Genomic DNA, 20,950 nt, shown 5'->3' with positions numbered 1-20,950 from the left:
GGGCAGGATCCTCCCATTGCTGGTCTGGAGCCAGGATGTGTTGCATGTGTTATGTTCCTGACCAGGAAACCCCTGCTTGCTTCCAGACATGGCATTACCTATTTTGAGGGAAGCAATACCACTGTGGCAACCAGACCCTCTGGGGTGCCACAGAAGTGATGAACATGGTGAAAGGTTTCATCAAGACATTTCCCAGATGGAGAAACGGTACCAGGGGAGGTGGAGTCCCTCGATGCTGGGTGACAATTGTTGGAATCTTGTCCGTGAATCATCGGACAGTGATTATAAATGAAAATCAATGGCAAAACATTTCTAAACGTGATCGCTGTTGCTGAAGTTTGCATTCGGAATATCACATGCCACTACGAATTTCACAGTATTCAATGCATACATATAATTGCATTTTTCTCAAAAATGTTATGCGATACAGCGGATCTGAAGTTATTTCTGAACTCAGCATGACAATTCAGATGAGATTCAACCAATTTCATGCAGGAAACAAAAGCCTTGTTGAACAGTGTTACCTTTAAAGAGCTACTATTAATACAGTGTGTCAAGGGAACCCTGGCTGCCAAAAAATGAATAAAAGAAAAACAACGCTCTTTGGATGGGTTACTTATATAAACACACCTGTAACTCCTAAATTAAAGTATTCATAGCAAGGAAAGAAAAAGACATTTTGTACTAAATAAAATTTTCCGAAATATTTGATATAACAACACATGCAAAACACCTTAATTGTAACTGAAATAAAGGTGCTGTTTGCGCATCACCACGTGGAGGTCTGCCAGTAATTACTGTACGCCCAACTTCTGCACCTCTGAGAGCAAATGGCATTTTGAAATAGGAAATACTGCATCCTTCTGCTGAATCCATCTAGCATAAATTAGGCTTATACAAAACACTTTAGCTATCATCACTACCGCTCGGCTCTCTCGTCATACTCATTTCTGTCATCCTGTCCTCAAAAAAGTGACAACGTGCAAAAAAGAAACACAGTGCATGTAAAAACAGTACCAGATAAATCTTCAATAGGTTTCTATACCAGGAAGCTCAGTCCTTAAACAGGGCTATCCAGACCCTATGAAACATCAGCCTGAATACTTACTCCTTCCTGACAGTGGAGGTTGGCACCCTAGTTACAGATGGCGATATGGCGCCCCCGCTCCATGACATCTGTCCCTCACTACCCTAGACAACCCTAGAACTATGTTGCATTACAATACTATGCAACCTCCTAATAGATACAATGTAAACACATAGAAAGCAATACCCATAGAAGACTTATCTTTGATGAAACTCAAGATGAATGTCCCAAGATGATTTCCTCAAAAAAAGAAGCCTCAACGCGTTTCCCCATAATCTGGCTCCTCAGAAGGCAGATAGATGTGTGGTATTTCCACAGAGATATCTGATGAAACGAATTCCTCTGTCCGCATTGATGATTGTGTGATTCAAAAAAGAGGACTGGGATGGTAGCCCCAGCCTCTCAAAGATACTTAAATATAACAAGTTCCCCCATTGATTGGCTCCATAAATTCAAGGTGATTAGCCCCAGATTGCCTGCCACGACTGTGTTCATGACTCGTACCTCCTTGTCATGTACCCCCTCGTATGTCTCCCACACCTCATGATGTCACTGGCATGCGTTCCAACTGCAGGAACGTACCACTTCCGGTTGTTGCGTGACACTTTCGGTGTGCATCTGACATGCGCTCCAAGATGTGGAATGCATGCCAGAATGGGAACTTCTCGTTGCCGTGCGCAACTTCCGGTGCGCACCTGACATGCGCTCCAAGATGTGGAACGCATACCAGGATACAAACCTCCAGTCCACACTCCCATCAGTGCGGAGGTGAACTCCCACAATAAAACAGGGAGAGGGAGAGGCGCTTATCTCAGTTCAACACTCGATACACCTAGAGCCAAAGGAGGACAAATACCACCTTTGATTTATATTGTGACCCAATTACTGAGCCCCAGGATATATGTAAATCAAATATAACATATATAGCACGGGGCACATCTCTTGACAGTATACAGAAGATGCAGAAAATGACACCGTAGCCCTGGCATTATTATAGTGACCCGGCCTCCATAGATATAAAAAGGGTCATTATATAACCTCATCAAAAAGTTCATATTAGACATATTTCATAACAAAACTTATGGACCTTAAGTTCATTGCGTAATTTGTATACATAATCATATAAACAGATTATCTCACTATTCGGCTAATCAAAAACATCGGGTAAAGATTGAATAATATACTATGATAAGGGTATCCTGAAAAAGGACAACCCAAAGAACATGGCAGCTAATACTTATCAGAAGGTCATCATCCACTGCACATAATGCAAAACGGCCCAAATCTCATCCTAAAGAAACGGGGCATATCATAATTGTTCATTTAGGCCCGTAAGTGAAACACTTTTCAATCTAAATGTTCACTCACTTTTTTTCTTGAGTATTTGCTTGTCATGATCCCCCTTTCTGATATTCCGTTTAACCACTTCTATCACACTAAATGAGATTTCTTTAATGTTGCCCTAATGAATCCCATTTATGTGCCTTGCTAACGGGGTGTCACATGTGTGACGTATATCACCTAGATGCTCCCCCACTCTGCGTCTGAATTCCCTTGATGTCTTACCCACCTATTCAAGTGGGCACGTGCAGGTGGCTTTGTAAACTAAGCCTTCCGTTTTACAGTTAGAAAAATCACGCAGGTAAAAAATTCTCCCTGTATGAGCACTTACAAATGACTTTCCGGGGGCCATCCATTCGCACATTTTACAGTCATTACATTTGAAGAAACCACAAATTCTTGTATCCAGCCATGTGCCTCCCGTGTCCAGTTTCGGGTAAAGACTATGAACAAGGCGGTCTCTAACAGACCGTCCTTTTCTAAAAGTGACATTCGGGAATTCAGGAATGCTCCCTATTATGTCTTAATCAGATAGTAGAATGTTCCAGTGTTTCCTGAGTATTTTAAAGTCCTGTTCATTTTTGTTGTCAAAAGTGCCTATAAGGCTATGTGCCCACGATGCAGAAATGATCCGGATTTTTCCTGAGCGTTTCTGCATCTCCCTGGCAGAAAAAACGCATGCGGACTGTACATGCGTTTTCCTGCCAGGGACAAGCGTAATTGAAGCGTTTTGCACATGCGATTTCGCATGCGGGTTGTCAAGCGCTTTCCAAGCGATTTTAGCATCACTTGGAAAGTGCTTGACAACTTGGTCACACTATATAAATCCATGCCACCGACATGGATTTATATAGTGTGACCGTAAAAGAATGGTAAAATTAAATATTATACTTACCTTCTGATGGCCCCCGGTGTCCTTATCCGATGCGTCCGGTCTCCCCGGTGTCTTGCGGTTGTGTAAAAGGACCCGCGGTCGCGTGACCCGTCACATGACTAAATGATGTCATTGAAGTTCCTTTTAGACGATCACGAGCTGCCGAGAAGCCAGGACGGATCGCTGAGGAGACCGGGGGCCATCAAAAAGTAAGTATAATGTATATTTTTTATTTTAATTCTTTTTTTTTTTTTTACAGGTACCCGGGTACCATCCGCACATTGAATCGCTTAATATCCACATGTGCACATGTAGTGATGCGGATATTATGCGATTTAATGCAAGTCAATGGTGGCGAAAATGGCACGATTACACAAAATAATTGGTAGTGCTGCGGATTTTTCCGCAATGATAATCCACAGCGGAAATTTCCGCAGCATGTGCACAGCACATGCGAATTATCATTGGGGAACATGGCAGACCTTCTACCAAGCGTTTTTTAAGCGTTTCTGCAGCTGAATTGCCGCTGCAGAAACGCTTAAAAAACGCATAGTGGGCACAGAGCCTTAGTCTGGTAACTTCATTTTCTTTTCTTATTCTCCCTTCCAGCAATGATTCCCTCTTTCGATTACCTGCACATTCACACGCTTCATGCAGTTGGTGGGCAGGGTACCCCCTCTGCCTAAATCTCTGTTTGAGATCCAAGGATTGTCTATAGAAATCTGTGACCTCAGAGCAGTTTCTTCTGATACGCAGAAACTGCCCTTTTGGCATCCCCTTCTTTAACGCTACAGGATGATGACTATCAAATTGTAATAAGCTATTTGTAGCTGTGGGTTTACGATGTGTGGCCATTTTTAGGCCTCCCATTTCATCCTTAGTGACCACCAGATCCAAGAATGGTAGCCTCACTAGGTCAGATTCTGATGTGAATTTAAGTCCTACATCATTGATGTTAAGACCTCTCATAAACTCGGTAAATTCACTCATTGAGCCCGTCCCAAGTACAAAGATGTCATCTATGAATCTGACCCACAACATGATTTTATTGTTCCACCATCTAGCTTCCGCTCCAAAAATATGGGTTTCCTCCCACCAGCCCAGGGAGATGTTAGTATAGGTGGGGGCAAAGGGGTTCCCCATCACAGTACCCCTGAGCTGGTGGAAGTACTTTCCATTGAAGAGGAAGTAGTTGTGGGTCAGAATAAACTCAAGCAGATTGAGCATGAAGGTATTATCAATAGGTAGAAAGTCAATAGGGGCAGTTGGAGTCCTTCATACAATGGACAGGGGTGCTGCAACGTGGCTTTAATAAGCAGAAGTCGTTGTGTAGACATGAACACGGTCTAAATCAGGCCGATCAAATGCCTCTCCTACTAACTGAAAAAGTTAAAGGGTTTTCCAAAACTGAACATTTAACACACATCCACAGGACAAAAGTGATTGATTGCTAGGGGTCCCACTAAATGTGATCTGTGGCTCTATTCAGAGTCCATGAAATGGTCAAAAATAGCCAAACACTGTACCCACCTATCAATGAGGCTTCCAGCAGTGAGATCTTGAATGATCAAACACTTATAACCTATCTTGTTCAGGATTAAAACATGGCTACTTTTTTCCAGAAGAAAAGCACCCTTGACCATTGGTCTGAATTATAATCCCAGACAGATACCATGGTCAGGGGTGGCACTGTTTCTGAAAGAAAGCAGCCATGATTTTCTAATTCTGAGCAATCCCTTTAAGGCCCTGGAGAACAGTAAAACATGACAAGTGATAGATGAATCGACAAACACACAGCAGCGGCTTCCCAAATTCTTATGTACAATAACAATATCATTCCTATTGAGTCATGTTTACAGACAAAATAAGACAATTTGTGAAAGAACACTGTGTCTGTAGCTAGATCTGCCCACAAGTTATGTCAGAATATAAGTAACTCATATGCAGAAAAGGAGGCATTCTCCTGGAGAAAGAAGGACTACTAGGTAAGAAGAAATTACAAAATATTATTATGTACAAGGCGTTTATATACATTTAGCCACACACTTATTATTATACTAGAAATAATTAAATTAGATGCCTTCAGAAACTGAACTGTATAATCCCTTGTTCAGAAAAAAAAAGTTTTAAATGAGTTTTCAAGGACTCAGACATTGATGCTTAGGATGTGTGGATCCAGCCCCGCAGGAGCGGCAAACTGCTGATTGATGGGAATGCTGGGTGTAACACCCCACCAAGCTGCTACTGATGACCTGTTGTAAAGATAGGCCATCAATATCAAAGTCCACTAAAAGTCCTATAAGGGATGATTCTGTATTTGGTTTGATTGGCTCTCCTAACATGTTTTAGTAAATATTGTATTTCCCATAAATTAAAAATTTTGGTTCACCTTTTCTCATTACTCTTGTGTTGTGCTGTTATCTTTTATTCCTCTTAGAAATTCATGACTTAATTGACAACTGGGTGTCAAAGCTCCCGTGGGCTGGAGGTGTGTCCTTACACAAGCTGATGGTGTCAACTCTCATTGGTCAACGTGCGTGCGTAGGGACATAACACTGTCAATGGGAATGGTAACGTCTAGTTGTCAATTTACTAATAACTTTTGCAGAGGAATAGATCAGTACAGAGTTCTAACAATATATGATACAGAATTGTTCCAATATAGGGTATACAATTTTTTTTAACAAAGCTTATATGTCAGGAGAGCTGAATGGACCTCTCTAAAACTTTTATGTGATGCTAGATGAGAAGGACTGGCTCACAATTGATGGGTATTTACTTTGCGGTAAGTAATAAAATGCCTTAAAACATTCTCTCTCTCTCATTATTCTGGTATTTGGCAAATATTACAAATGATGGTAATCCTAATTGACCTAAAACGGGAAAGGTTTATTTTGATTTCATGTCAGATATTGAGAAAAACATGCATATGTGTCTTTTTATATTGTGTATATAAACTTCTGGTTTCAACTGTATGTACACTTCATGGGGCACATAGGAGTTCAAGTCTTTGGTTGATGTCGCATTAATTAGAAATAAGGGGCTTAGGGAGCCCCCAGATCATAACCCTTTCTTTATCAAATTTTACAGTAGGCACTATGCCTTTCAGTAGGCACTTTTCTAGTTTACAATAACAAGAGCAGATCAGAAATTTCACAACTGACTTGTGGTGAAGGTGCCATCCTTTGAGAGTGTCATGGCTAAAGCTAGTGAGCTCTTAAAGGGGTAGTCCACGCCATCTCTTTGTACTAAAAATGGGCCTATATAAAAAGAACATATACTCACCTACCACACCAATACCGGTCTCCTGGCTTTCTCTGCAGGTGGAGGATATCAAGTGACCCTTACAGCTGATCAGTGACTACTAGAGATGGGCGGACCGGTGGAAGTTCACGCTCTGGTACCCGACCCAAACTTTATTTCAAAGTTCGGTTCGGGTACCAGAACAGTACCTGAACTTCAACCAGAACCCGAACTCCATTGAAAATAAAGGGTACCTGAACTGGGAAAGGAAGAAAAAATTCTGTCTCTCTCTGGAATTACTCCGGAACTCTGAACATTGCTACGGAGTTTAAGAGAAAGTCCGTGTTCGGTGTTTAACACTAGACAGTAACTGTCCGGTACGAACGCCGAACTCATAAGTTCAGGTTCGCCCATCTCTAGTGACTACTGATTGGATACAATCTTTACATTCTCTCAGAGCTGAAAGACCTCGTACATAGGGTGAATGCTGCAGCCAATCAGTGGTTACTGATTAGTGGTGGTGACCCCAAACACTATAAAAGAAAGCCAGGAGACCGTCAGGGGACACAGGCAGCGGTGTAGGGTCTGGAAGGTGAGTATGTGTTAATGAGTAGAATACCAATATTGCATGTCTGTTTGCTTGATGTTATGCTAAACCTGATAGTTAAGAGGGTGAACTTTGTCCATAAAGTGCATATATTGCATGGAGTTGATTTTATACCAAAAGTTATTTTGTTTGACATACAAACCTAATATGCAAATTGCCTCTTCAGAGAAAAAATCTGCAAATTGAGATTCTGATTTGGCTTTTATCCTAAGTCATATTGCATGACTCGTTAAAGGGTTGATTGTGACTTGTAGGATTGCTGCTTCCAATAGGTGGCGCTATAGAGTACAAGTCCTCTTTTTCTCTGAAGAGGCAATTAGCATATTAAATTTCCCAGAGGAGCATTGCATGGCAAATAAGCCTCCTTACCTTGACGTGCCAGAGCTGGTGTGTCACTCTGCATAAGGAGAAATGTTACCCCTTAGACATACAAACCTGAAATTATTGGCTGCATAATCAATGCTCTGTTAAACGCTGAAACGCATACTCAATTATATATGCAATGTTGCACTTCAGGTATTTCTATGTGTCCAGTAAAAAAGAAAAAAAGTCAAAAGTAAACTAAACAAAAATAACATCAGTGCCAAGTAGCAAATTGACTGTATATATTGTATATTTCACAGAGTAGTTCTATAGATTTATAGCATATGACTGTTATATTGGTGGGCGGAGGGTGACAACAGTTTCTCCAAAACTCAGATCTGTACATTGATGTCCTCTATTTCACCTATCTTACTGTTATTTGTTCCATTAAGGCATAGCTTCAATTTCAAAGCAATTCAAGGCCTAATTTACCTTTTGCATGTCCTGCTGCTCCAGCACCAACTTCCCACAGGTTTTACTTTGCAAAGCTGCAGCGGTGATGTAAAGTCTATATGTGACCCCTGCAGACAATTTCTGGCCTCAACAATCTCTTGCTATCTACCTCAACGACACTTCCGAGGCCAAGAATGACAGTGGTTGGGTACACGGCTGAAACACCCTGCTGGGCGTCATATAGGTTGTTAATTTCACAAGTAAAAATGTAATTTCCTAAAAAACTAACTAAAAAAATATGTACAAAAAAACCTCAGACAATATAAATCACCCCCTTTTCCTATATCAAAAATAACAAATTTTAAAAATCATATTTTATATAGGTGCATCCGGAAATTCCAATCTTTCAAAATATACCATTGTTTAACTCATATAAGACAGAGCCTGGGAAAAAAGTACCAAAAATGTTGTTTTTGGTCATCTAACCTTCACCCAAAAGAGTTATGGGTCGCAGAAAATGGCGACACAAATACAATTTTTGTTTCTTATAAAAAGTCTTAAACTTTTTAAAAGTAGTACAGTGAAAAATAAAAATTGGTATCACCATAATCATACTTAACAGGGTATTTTTTACTGCAGAGTGAATACCTTAAAAATAAAATCCAAAAAACATTGGAATTTCTTTTTTTTCCCACCTATTTCTATATGTTAAACTGAATGATGTCATATAAAACTACAACTCCTCATACAGCTAGATCAACGAAAAATAAAAAGTTATGGGTCTTGAAAGAGGAGGAGGATAAAAATTAAAAGCAAAAACAGTGAAGCACCGTGGGAGTTCCTTTTAAGTTTTGGGGCCGCATTTCAGCAAATGGCTTTGAAATACAGGCAGATACTTAACAACCATGCAATACCATCAGGGAGGCATCAGATTGTCTCCAAATTTAGCATGAAAATTGACAATGGCCCTAAACATACGGCCAGTGCTAGTAAGAACTATCTGCAGCGTTGGATCAGAGGCACCTGCAGTGTTTCTCAAAGAAGCAGGAAGTAGATTAATTGTGTGGCAGTCTCCTGTACAGTGTCCATTTTAGGACATGATCAGATGTCAAAGTCAAAGATCAGAATGATGTCAGTTTGAGGTTAAATACCCTGTCTGAGAACTGATTTTGATAAGTGACTTTGAAATCTGACATCGACACCTGACTTTGATAAGTGACTTTGATAAGTGACTTTTACAACTGTAATATTAATAATAAAAAGTCACTGTTTGCTGATGGGACTGAACCCAAAACTCTATGTCTAGAAGCCAATGCATTAACCATTGAGATATAAACTCAGTTGAAGAAGTCTAGGCGTTCTATTTAGTTATGTGATTTTCAGTGACTTAAGTGACTTTTACAGCATAATATGCAAAAAAAAATTCTTCTGCTCCTGGGATTTGAACCCAAAAGCTCCACTCTGTGAACTTGTAACCTTACCATTCAGCCATAGAGTCAAATGATAGTGACTAGTAACTTTTCTTGTCTTATGATATCAACCATGAAAATACTCAGGGTGACTAAAAGTCATTGTGATTCTGATGTTTGAACTAAGTCACATATCAGACTCGCATATCAAAATCACACATCATTTGAATTTCGCTTGGAGGAGGTATTTGTGAAAGTCCCAATGAGTCTCAGACAGGTTTTACTGAAAATCACATAACCAAATAGAACGGCTAGATTTCTTCAACTGATCTCATAGGTCAATGGTTAGTGCACTGGCTTCTAGACATAGAGTTTTGAGTTCAAGCCCCATCAGCGAACAGTGACTTTTTTTATAACTATTAATATTACAGTTGTAAAAGTCACTTTTCAAAGTCACTTGTCAAAATCAGTTCTCAGACAGGGTATTTAGCCTCAAACTGACATCATTCTGATGTTTGACTTTGATATCTGATCATGTTCTAAAATGGACACTGTACTCCTGAGTGAGTGTCAGTCTGCCGTATGTTGGACAGAGGTAAGTGTGCTGATGGTGAGTGATCAGCCAAAATGTCTCTCTCTAGCTGAGAGAGAGACATGCCTGGGCCTCTCTCTGAATGGAGACTGCACTAAGCAGTCAGTTTGTAGAAGCTGCAGCTTGTTCAGTGTGAACTGAGCCCGGAGTTGAAAACTTCTGTTTGACGCTGGAAGCTGCGGGAGCTCTGGCTGAAGCGGATACCGCGACTGGTGTGATCGTGCCTCTTCTGTGTATGCAGTCAGCTCTGGGATAAAGGACTGTATTCCGGTCGGGTGAGCCCGCATTGACATATGTGATCATGATTAAATGCACAGGCCTTATGCAGAGAACCGCAAGTGGTTGCTAAGGACAACAGCCATTTAGCTGGGGATAGCTCAGCCGTGTATGAGTAGCCAGGGTCTGCTCTGCTTAGATAGCGAATGGACAAGGCTAGGGATTTATGTTTATGAGCTTGTTTTTGTGCTGAGCAACCTGTGGAAATCAATAAAAACTGCATGTGATTGGACCAAAACAGCTATATATATATATTATATTTATTTACATATATATATTTATATAAATATATATACAGTACAGACCAAAAGTTTGGACACACCTACTCATTTAAAGATTTTTCTGTATTTTCATGACTTTGAAAATTGTACATTCACACTGAAGGCATCAAAACTAAGAATTAACACATGTGGAATTATATACTTAACAAAAAAGTGTGAAACAACTGAAAATATGTCTTATATTCTAGGTTATTTAAAGTAGCCACCTTTTGCTTTGATGACTGCTTTGAACACTCTTGGCATTCTTTTTATGAGCTTCAAGAGGTAGTCACTGGAAATGGTTTTCACTTCACAGGTGTGCCCTGTCAGGTTTAATAAGTGGGATTTCTTGCCTTATAAATGGGGGTGGGACCATCAGTTGTGTTGTGCAGAAGTCAGGTGGATACACAGCTGATAGTCCTACTGAATAGACTGTTAGAATTTGTATTATGGCAAGAAAAAAGCAGCTAAGTAAAGAAAAATTAGTGGCCATCATTACTTTAAGAAATGAAGGTCAGTCAGTGTGAAAAATTCGGAAAACTTTGAAAGCGTCCCCAAGTGCAGTTGCAAAAACTATCAAGCGCTACAAAGAAACTGGCTCACATGAGGATCGCCCCAGGAAAGGAAGACCAAGAGTCACCTCTGCTTCTGAGGATAAGTTTATCCGATTCACCAGCCTCAGAAATCGCAGGTTAACAGCAGCTCAGATTAGAGACCAGGTCAATGTCACACAGAGTTCTAGCAGCAGACACATCTATACAACAACTGTTAAGAGGAGACTTTGTGCAGCAGGCCTTCATGGTAAAATAGCTGCTAGGAAACCACTGCTAAGGACAGGCAACAAGCAGAAGAGACTTGTTTGGACTAAAGAACACAAGGAATGGACATTAGACCAGTGGAAATCTGTGCTTTGGTCTGATGAGTCCAAATTTGAGATCTTTGGTTCCAACCACCGTGTCTTTGTGCGACGCAGAAAAGGTGAATGATGGACTCTACATGCCTGGTTCCCACCGTGAAGCATGGAGGAGGAGGTGTAATGGTGTGGGGGTGCTTTGCTGGTGACACTGTTGGGGATTTATTCAAAATTGAAGGCATACTGAACCAGCATGGCTACCACAGCATCTTGCAGCGGCATGCTATTCCATCCGGTTTGCGTTTAGTTGGACCATCATTTATTTTTCAACAGGACAATGACCCCAAACACACCTCCAGGCTGTGTAAGGGCTATTTGACCAAGAAGGAGAGTGATGGGGTGCTACGCCAGATGACCTGGCCTCCACAGTCACCAGACCTGAACCCAATCGAGATGGTTTGGGGTGAGCTGGAGCGCAGAGTGAAGGCAAAAGGGCCAACAAGTGCTAAGCATCTCTGGGAACTCCTTCAAGATTGTTGGAAGACCATTTCCAGTGACTACCTCTTGAAGCTCATCAAGAGAATGCCAAGAGTGTGCAAAGCAGTCATCAAAGCAAAAGGTGGCTACTTTGAAGAACCTAGAATATAAGACATATTTTCAGTTGTTTCACACTTTTTTGTTAAGTATATAATTCCACATGTGTTAATTCATAGTTTTGATGCCTTCAGTGTGAATGTACAATTTTCATAGTCATGAAAATACAGAAAAATCTTTAAATGAGAAGGTGTGTCCAAACTTTTGGTCTGTCCTGTATATATATATATATATATATATATATATATATATATATACATACACACACACATATATATTTTATATTGAAATACAAATATATTAACATCAGTAGAGTAAGGCTATGCACCCACGATGCAGAAATGCTGCTGATTTTTTCTGCATCTCCTTGGCAGGAAAAACGCATGCGGATTGTACATGCGGATTGTACATGCGTTTTTCTTGCCAGGTAGAAGCGTTTGTCAAGTGTTTTTGCATGCATTTCTGCATGCGGGTTATCAAGCGCTTATCCAAGCGATTTTAGCATCACTTGGAAAGTGCTTGACAACTTCGGCACACTATATAAATCCATGCAACCGGCATGGATTTATATACTGTGATCAAGTTAATAGTTAAAAAAAGAATAAAAATGGTAAAAAAAAACCAAAAAAAACATTACACTCAGCTTCTGATGGCCCGCGGTCTTCTCTCCGATGCATCCTGGCTCCCTGGTGGCTCGCGATGGTGTAAAAGGACCTTCCATGACGTAATTTAGTCATGTGACAGGTCACGCGACCGCCGACGTCAGTGGTATTGTGACCTGTCAAATGACGTTATGGAAGATTCTTTTACACCATCGCGAGCGCCGGGGAGCCAGGACGAACTGTACAGGAGACAGGGGGCCATCAGAAGGGGAGTATAATGTTTATTTCTTATTTTAAATTCTTTTTTTTACAGTTTTCTATGGTACCTGGGTCTGGATGAGAGTCTCCTCTTCTCCAGACCCGGGTACCATCCGCACATTGAATCGCTTAATATCCGCATGTGCACATGTAGTCATGCGGATATTATGCGATTCAATGCAAGTCAATGGCAGCAATTACGCTGCGTTTCTGCAAAAATAATGGACATGCACAGCACATGCGGATTATCATTGGGGAGCATGGGGCACGTATTACCAAGCGTTTATTAAGCTTTTTCACTGCTGAAATTCCGTGGCAAAAACGTTTGAAAAACGTATAGTGGGCACGCAACCTTAAGGAGAAAGTTATTGAAAATACTAATGGTATTTGCACAAGATGTACTTCCGGGCTGAGCTGGTCTGCCATAAACCTCCATATGTTCAGTAAAACCTTAGCACGCTATTGAAAATACAGAATACTATACAAGTGCAATTCTATCAGTATAGATTACTTTTTTAAAATACCCATGTTTATGATCACTAGGTTTTTCAGTCCCATTTTAAAAAAATAGCAAAATACATAGTAAAATTGACTTGTTCTCTAGTATTTATGGGAAAACCTGAGCTCAGAGGGCACTGGTAATATGAGGTAAGTGAAAGGACATCAACAAGGAATCAGATTTTCATTTAGATTATATTAGTGTAAATTAACAAGAATTTAATATAAAAACATTCTTGAGCTGACATCACAAGAGGCAAAAGGAATGTCATATGGTAAAATGCAAAATATAAAGGCACGAGGAATACAGCCAACTTAATAATAAAATAATTCTACCAATTCTTCCACTTTTATTACATGCCTTTATAATAGCACCCATGACTTCTTGAAGACACAGAAATTTGGGGCATTGAGGTGAAAGCTTTTTTTTTTTACAGCACTGTGTTCCAAGAGCCATCATTTTTTATTTTTCATAGGGCGTGCTTCATTGTGGAAAGAGTATTTTTAAGGGCACCATTTTGAGATACATATACACTGTTTTTCAGGAGATAATGGAGGTAAACAACGAAGGTTCCAATTCAAAGACTTATATCAATGATCTGCAGAATTCTGGAAGTCGGAGTGGGAAGAATAAGATAGGACGCTAACTACTTTGTAGGAGACTAAATGCCAGACTATGTAGCATGTAGCTGCTAGAGAAGCCGTTGAGATTTTTGCTAATGGTTTTTCTCGTAGGTCTATGGAGGTCCCTTACTAATGTTACCATGTTATCGGTTTTCTATTGTTTTTAGACTCCCTGAAAACTGAATAATGACATAAAACCAATAAAGGCAATCTAAAAAGCTAGGAAATTTCCATTGTTTGCTCGCTGAACATACAACTTGTGCTGCAAGTATCAGAATGAGTCAGCAAGGACCTTTGACATGCGTCCCATAAGTAATTATGGCTCATCAAGTTATACACACTATGTAAATGCAAGTATCATCATGACGTGAAAACTAATATGTAGAATGACATGGCAGATTTAGGGTAACTGCATAAAAAAGGGGAGATCACATCAGCTCACCAGATCCGGTAACTGAATGATTCTAGTAGGGAGCGGTGCACTGTAAAGACCATGGGCCGGTTCCCAGGCAGGAACAATAGTGTAGAGGAGAGGTAATCCAGCAACCCGCATAAAATATATTACAAAAACATCATTTATTCGATATGCTCTTAAAAATATAAAGATAAAGAGTAAAAAATGGAAACACTTTGCCTATGTGTTTTGGGCATTAAAGCTCTCCTACCTATTCGTGACAGCTGCATAGAAATACATCACGCTGTCACGCTCAGGTCAGGAGAGGAACCAGGCCAGTCTGTGCACTGCATAAGACCCTCGTATGAGAAATACGGCCATCTGTCTGACCCTTAGTCATATCCTCTCTCCTGGATATCCTCTCCTCTACACTGTAGATTCAGGGTAACACCAGTCACAGCCTTCCAATAATAACTGGGGGTTTACATCGGGATATTGTAGATCACTATCCCCTACCCCACCAGGATTTGTCTTACTTTAATTTGAGACTTTCCTGATTGGAAATGTCATAGGGAAGAGACTGAGACAACCAAGTGCTGCTGACATGGCAGCTTAGGAGGTGGTATTTATGGGTTACTAAAAAATAAATAAATGTGCAACCAATTGGGCACAGTTTTGAACTGCTCCTAAATGCTTTAAAGGGAATCTGTCACCAGTTTTTTGGCACTTAATCTGAGAGCAGCATAATGTAGAGACAAAAACCCTGATTCCAGAGATGTGTCACTTACTGGGCTGCTTGCTGCAGTTTTTTCAAAATCATTGTTTCATCAGCAGGAAAATATCACTAGAGGACTAGTAAATCTTCTTCCATGTAGTCCTCCATATTCATAAGGTCTGTATAACCTCACCCCCACCACTGATTGGCACCTTTCTGCCTATGCAACAGTGTATACAAAATCAGTGGCGTAAGCGGAGTTATACAGAGCTCAGCATTCCGAGAACTGGTAGATCTGCAGCAGAGAAAACTGTGATTTTATCAAAACTGCATTAAGCAGCGCAGTAAGTGATAAATCGCTGGAATCAGGGTCTCTTTTCCTACATCATGCTGCTCTCGGGTGGGGTAGTAAAAACCTGGTGAGAGATTCCCTTTAAGTGCTGGGTATAATGAGGACTTCCATTTCACCGCATTTTTGAGGGAGTGGTGCTTATACAAACATAGACTTTAATTGTTTGAGATTTGCCATAGAAAATCAATAAGAGTTTCGATTTAGTGAGCCAACTGGCAAAATATCTTGATATGAAAGTTGAGGGACGGAGCTGTAAAAGTTAGCCTACCAAATACGCCTTGTATTACAAAAAACACACAAGTGTAGGAAAATGGGGAATATGTAATATAAATAAAAACAGATAAAAAGTGAGGGAGGGGGCAATTATATCAATGAACGATAACACTGGTATACAGTTATTTTTGTGCTAACGATGTCTGAATGGTTTTATATTAAGTTTATGGTGCTGATTAGGAATATGACTTTGGTTTTGCAAGATTGGCTCTAGTTTCTGAGTTAACTAATTAATTAGTAGAATTCTGTCTTCAAAAAGTCGCTTTTTTAGCATTTTAAGATACAAATTGAAATACAAAATAATTACATGGGATATTTCATTACCTAAGACACTGTTATAGAGTCAACAGACAGATCAAAAAACCAAAAGCGATTGCATTTGTTATCACACAAGTCACATTGGGGGAGTGCATTATTTTAATGGATGAATTACCATATCTCAAAAACTAGAACCAATTCAGCAAACGTAATGTGATTTTGTAATTCAGCACCCTCAAAATACCCTAAAGCCTTTAAAAAAAACCTTGTCACCTGGAAAAAACATTTTTTTGTAGACCTGTGTAATCCATTTGAAAACAATATCATGCTAATCCTCAAGAATAACCTACAAGAAGCAAAATGAATAAAAACCCTGCTGTAAATAAATAAAAAACAAGTGCATTTAAATGAAATAGGGTTCTTAGTAACACTGTTTTTGATCAAAAATAGTATAAAAGCTATCCCACCGTGACAAGGTGAACCTGTTCGGGATAGTCCTACACTGTCTAATATTAAAAACCTTACCATGTGTCAAAGTTGACCTCTGTGTGAATAAGGGCAGACAAAGGATCGGGTGCCGAACTGTGTACACCAGCCAAGGGAAGCTTTTTAAATGTATTATCCAGCTCTAGGAAGGGAGGCCACATCCTGGCTTGCACAGAATGCAAAAAATACAAAGAAAAAACACAAAATTTGAGCTTGGCTTAAGTTGGTATACACGCAACACATAAATGCATGTTTTACAATGGCCATAAATCAGAAAAACCTACAAGAAGCACAACGAAAAAAACCCTGCTGTAAATAAATAAAAAGCAAGTGCATTTAAATAAAATAGGGTTCTTAGCAACACTGATTTTGATCAAAAATAGTATAAAAACCATCCCACTGCGACAAGGTGAACCCGTTCGGGATAGTCCTACACTGTCTGATATTAAAAACCTTACAATGTGTCAAAGTTGATTTCTGTGTGAATAAGGACAGTTCTCAACCAACTCTCCCATACACAGGAGCAATCGTTCAGCCCCTGTGTTCTATGTGAAAAAAAGCTGATGATTGACAAGCTGGATGGCGTCTTATCTCTGAGAGAACAATGTGATTGGCAGAACGAAATTGGACATGCCTGATCAACATCTTTCCCAATCATCAGTTGGTCATTCTCTATTCATGGTTAAAATCTATAAAATCTATAGGAAGTAAAGACAGATTTTTACTGAAATAGGAGTTGATAGTTGGTGCTTTTAATCCCTTTACCAACTTGGACGTATGAGTACGTCCAAGGTCGTATCCCTGCAGTCCATGGGGGATCAGCACCGGAGCACATGACAGCTGATCTGTACAGCTGACATGAACCCCTAACAGCCGCGGGTGGAATCGCGATCCACCCGCGACTGTTAACATGTTAAATGCAGCAGTCAAACTCTGACAGCGGCATTTAACATGCACGCGCCGGAAGCGCGTCACCAATCCCGCCCATCGCCTCCCGTGTCACCTGACCGAGGATCGTCGATGGGTTGGCTGAAGCCCTGCTATGTGTAAACAGTCGATCGGATGATCGCAGCTTCTAATCTTCCATGGAGACTATTGAAGCATGTGAAAAGTACAAAAAAAATGTTTTTAAAAATAATAAAAAATTAAAAAAATATAAAAGTTCAAATCATCCCCCTATCGCCCCATTCAAAATAAAACAATAATAAAAAAATCAAATATACACATATTTGGTATCACCGCATTCAGAATCGCCCGATATATCAATATGTAAAAAGAATTAATCCGATCAGTAAACGGCGTAACAAGGAAAAAAATCAAAACGCCAGAATTACGTTTTTTTGGTCGCTGCAACATTACAATAAAATACAATAACGGGCGATCAAAAGATCGTATCTACACCAAAATGGTATCAATAAAAACGTCAGCTCGGCGCACAAAAAATAAGCCCTCACCCGGCCCCAGATCCCGAAAAATGGAGACGCTCAGAAGATGGTCTCGGAAAGTGGCGACTTTTTTTTTTTGCAAACTTTGGATTTTTTTCACCACTTAAATAAAAAAGAACCTATACATGTTTGGTGTCTACAAACTCGTAATGACCTGGAGAATAAGAATGGCAGGTCAGTTTTAGCATTTAATGAACATGGTAAAAAAAAAAAAAAATACAATTGTGGAACTGCACTTTTTTAAAAATTTCACCGCACTTTGAATTTTTTCTCGTTTTCCAGTACAAGATATGGTAAAACCAATGGTGTCGTTCAAAAATACAACTTGTCCCGCAAAAAACAGCCCTCACATGGCCATAATGACCGAAAAATAAAAAAAGTTATGGCTCTGGGAAGACAGGGAGCAAAAAACGAAAACGCAAAAAAGGAAAAACCCAAGGTAGTGAAGGGGTTAAAATTCTATGGAGAAGAAAAACAGAAAGAGGAGCTAGAGGCAGACACAGACAAGTTCTGACATTATACATTACTCCAACCTTTATCTAAACATACTCGACACATTGATTAGATGGAAAACAATTGGCCACGGCCTTTATTTAAATATTTAAAATATTAAAAACTCATAACTTTAAGTATAAACCAATAAATATTTCAACTTTATTAAAAAACAAGTTCAAACCTTTATCAACCCGCAGCTTTGCCATAAGGCTCAAGCCTGTTAAACAAAATTACCTGTCCATCCAGATCCCTGGACGACTAACCCTGGCCGTGACTAAACGCATAAAATAGGGGAGGGAGGGTGGGGCAGCTCCCAGGTATGACAGCGCCGGAGAACAGACACACACCTCCGGTGCGGCCCACTTATATCACCCTGCACTTCCCCGGTAACCAAAGTCCAGACCAATCAGGGGCAGTCACCAGGGCAAAAAATACTGTCTGCCCTACTACTGACCCCTGAGTGGCTGGACCCACTCATCAATCACTTCACCCTATCACCTTGTTGACGTGACCTAAGAAAAATAGCGGGAAAACATCTTCCTTCCATTTAACCCCTTCAATACAAGGCACCAGATAATGCCATGTATTCCCTTCCTGAAGGTCCAGGGAAAATCATTCTGAAATGACAGTTAAATCCATTGAACTTTATGACCACCAACTGTCATCTCTTATCTCAGTAATGGGAAAATTTGTTCTCAGAGATTCTACTCGAGGATTGAGAATTTTGAGACTGACTGATTGGTCCTGGCAGAGAAAGAAGTGGATTTCATTAATAAGATATATTACAAAGTTTTTTAATTTCATGTGTAGTATTGATTTATTAAAAAAAAAACTAAAAAGACAGTTATTCTTTAAGATGGTCATATGCATTAGATTTAAAGGGGTTGTCCAGTACTTTATATTACCCCCCCAATGTATCCCCCCGGGGCCCCTAAGGATTTTTATAATTAGCTTACGTTGCAGATACTGCCTGTGAGTGGCGCTATCCTTGGCCGCTCACAGGCATCACGTGTCCCCCGGCTGCAGCCGGCTCTGACATCCGCTGATGTCACGACAAGTGCTGGCAGCAGCCGGGGGTCTCTGTCTTCCTGGTTCCACGGTGGATGCCAGGCTGTGGACGGGGTTACCACACACGTCACACCCGGCATCCACCGCGCGCTCTGCCTCTCCCCATTCATTGGGAAATCGTGCGGTGGATGCTGGGTGTGACGCTCGGGGTAAACCCGCCCACAACTCAGCAGCCACCGCAGGGACCCCAGCGCTGAGTCACGCCTCACTTGACGCGACATCAGTGACGGGTCACGTGATGCCTGTGAGCGGCCACCGATAGCGCGGCTCACAGGCAGAAAAAGCAACGTAAGGTATTTGCAAAAATCCTTAGGGGCCCCAGGGGGATACATTGGGGGGGGTAATATAAAGTACTGGACAACTTCTTTATCCCCTTTCTGACATGTGACCTAATAGTACGTCATGGTGACCTGGGCTGATTGGACCAATGATGTACTATTAGGTCATATGGCGATCGCGACCCCACACAAGCGGTGCGGAGCGATCGCCGCCGGGTGTCAGCTGATTGTCACATCTGAAACCCGGTACTATGTGCAGGGAGCGGTTCTGCACATTAACCCCCTCAATGCTGCGATCGAAGTCGGTCGCAGCATTGCGGGGGCAAGGGGAGGTGATCGCCGATACTCACCTCTCCTGCCGGCGTCCAACGCTGTCTGCCACGGATCCCGGATGTTGCCATGACGACCCGATGTCGTCATGACAACATCCGGGTCACCAGACAGCAGGAAGATACTTTGGTCATGCGCAGTGCATGATGACCAAAGTATCTTCTCCCTCTGGAGCTGCTGCTGCTCTCTATGCTATACAGGCGATCTGAAAATAAAATGTGAAAGTTCAATAGTGGGACAAGGTGTAAAAATGAAAAAAAGAATCAGAATGTGAAAAAAATAAATAAAAAAAAAATTGTAAAAATATTAAAAAAAAATGAAAAAAATAATCCCAAAAAATAAAAATATATTGTACCAATAAATAAATATTATTGTGGAAAACAAACAAACAAAACAATAAAAGTACCCATATATGGTATCGCCGTGTCCGGAACGACCTGTCCTATAAAACAGTCCCATTAGTTAACCCCTTTAGTGAACACAAAAAAAAACAAAAAAAAAAACAAAGCCAAAAACCATACTTTATCATCATACCGCCAAACAAAAAATGCAATAAAATGCGATCAAAAAGACGCAAATAAAAATTGTACCGCTGAAAATGTCATCTTGTCCCGCAAAAAACAAGCCGCCATACAGCTCCATCGGCCGAAAAAGAAAAAAGTTATAGCTCTCAGAATAAAGAGATGCAAAAAAAATATTTTTTCTCTAAAATAGTTTTTATTGTGTAAAAACACCAAAACATAAAAAAATATAAATGTGGTACCGCTGTAATCATACTGACCCGAAGAATAACGCTGCCTTATCAATTTTACCACATGCAGAACGGTATGAAAAAAAAAAACAGTTCCGGAATTGTTGGTTTTTGTTTATTCTCCCTTCCAAAAATTGGAATAGAAAGCGATCAAAAAAGTCACATGCCCAAAAATAGTACCAATAAAAACGTCAACTTGTCCCGCAAAAAACAAGCTATCACGTGACTCTG

General features: G+C 40.4%; 2 protein-coding genes across 6 annotated transcripts in view; one reads left to right on the top strand and one right to left on the bottom strand.

Annotated features, from left to right (window-relative positions):
- IDUA (alpha-L-iduronidase) overlaps window positions 1-20,950 on the bottom strand; it is a 157,624-nt gene that overhangs the window by 112,279 nt on the left and 24,395 nt on the right. The window lies entirely within an intron of this gene.
- The window catches only part of LOC141151678 (sulfate anion transporter 1-like), a 68,653-nt gene that overhangs the window by 29,626 nt on the left and 18,077 nt on the right, over window positions 1-20,950 (top strand). The window contains exon 1 of one of the 4 annotated variants that reach the window (XM_073637072.1): window positions 5,226-5,287. The exons of 2 other annotated variants lie outside the window; for them this stretch is intronic. The gene's annotated coding sequence lies outside the window, so the exon portion shown is untranslated. Of the gene's footprint in view, window positions 1-5,225; window positions 5,288-5,739; window positions 5,873-20,950 lie in introns of those variants that run through there. One more of the 4 variants, XM_073637074.1, reaches the window with a different exon arrangement.

Source organism: Phyllobates terribilis, unplaced genomic scaffold (genome assembly GCF_046119375.1).
Source record: "Phyllobates terribilis strain yellow unplaced genomic scaffold, ASM4611937v1 Scaffold_1__5_contigs__length_1240528914, whole genome shotgun sequence".
NCBI classification, from domain to species: domain Eukaryota; kingdom Metazoa; phylum Chordata; class Amphibia; order Anura; family Dendrobatidae; genus Phyllobates; species Phyllobates terribilis.
This window is presented reverse-complemented; position numbering and strand designations above follow the sequence as displayed.